Source organism: Seriola lalandi, unplaced genomic scaffold, assembly GCF_002814215.2.
Source record: "Seriola lalandi dorsalis isolate HSWRI2012SDOR001 ecotype SW California unplaced genomic scaffold, Sedor1 jcf7180002054980, whole genome shotgun sequence".
In the NCBI taxonomy this organism is placed as follows: domain Eukaryota; kingdom Metazoa; phylum Chordata; class Actinopteri; order Carangiformes; family Carangidae; genus Seriola; species Seriola lalandi.
Genome location: NW_019525530.1, coordinates 370436 through 370944, shown reverse-complemented (window position 1 = coordinate 370944; position 509 = coordinate 370436). Strand labels below are relative to the sequence as shown.

General features: G+C 49.9%; 1 non-coding gene across 1 annotated transcript; it reads left to right on the top strand.

The window, feature by feature from the left end:
* The first annotated feature begins 171 nt into the window (after positions 1 to 171).
* Positions 172 to 288, top strand: LOC111647054 (U5 spliceosomal RNA). The gene has a single exon (XR_002760005.2). It is a non-coding gene; the product is annotated as a U5 spliceosomal RNA (small nuclear RNA).
* Positions 289 to 509: the final 221 nt, after the last annotated feature.

The window sequence follows — 509 nt, the reverse complement described above, 5'->3', positions numbered from 1 at the left end:
GCCTGATAACTTCAAGTTTTTTCCTCCACAACCCCATTGGATAGAGCCTGTGACAATATGGCACTGGCGAGTCACGGGACTTGTTAGGTGGCAAGCAAAGACAAGCCTACCGCGATGGTGGTGACTGTGGCGAATAGACTCCTAGGCTGTCCTTGAAGCGAGGGGCTGTACTGACTCTGGTTTCTCTTCATAACGCACAAGTCTTTCGCCTTTTACTAAAGACTTCCGTGGAGAGGAACAGCAACGAGTTCAAGCTATTTTTGGTAGGCTTTGCCTAACGACGGAGCCCTTTGAGTTTGTGAAAAGTCAAAAAGCTGTCCACATCACAAATGAGGGCGGCACAATGGAGAGCTTGGGCGGAGGTGCTAAAAAGCAGCCAGTGTCACGCTTGTGTCAGAAACAGGAAACCGCAACTAGTGAGATTTGTGCCAAGAGTGTAACTTGGACATCAGACACTGGGGGCTCATCGCGTCTCGGCCTTTTGGCTTAGATCAAGCGGATAACACGGA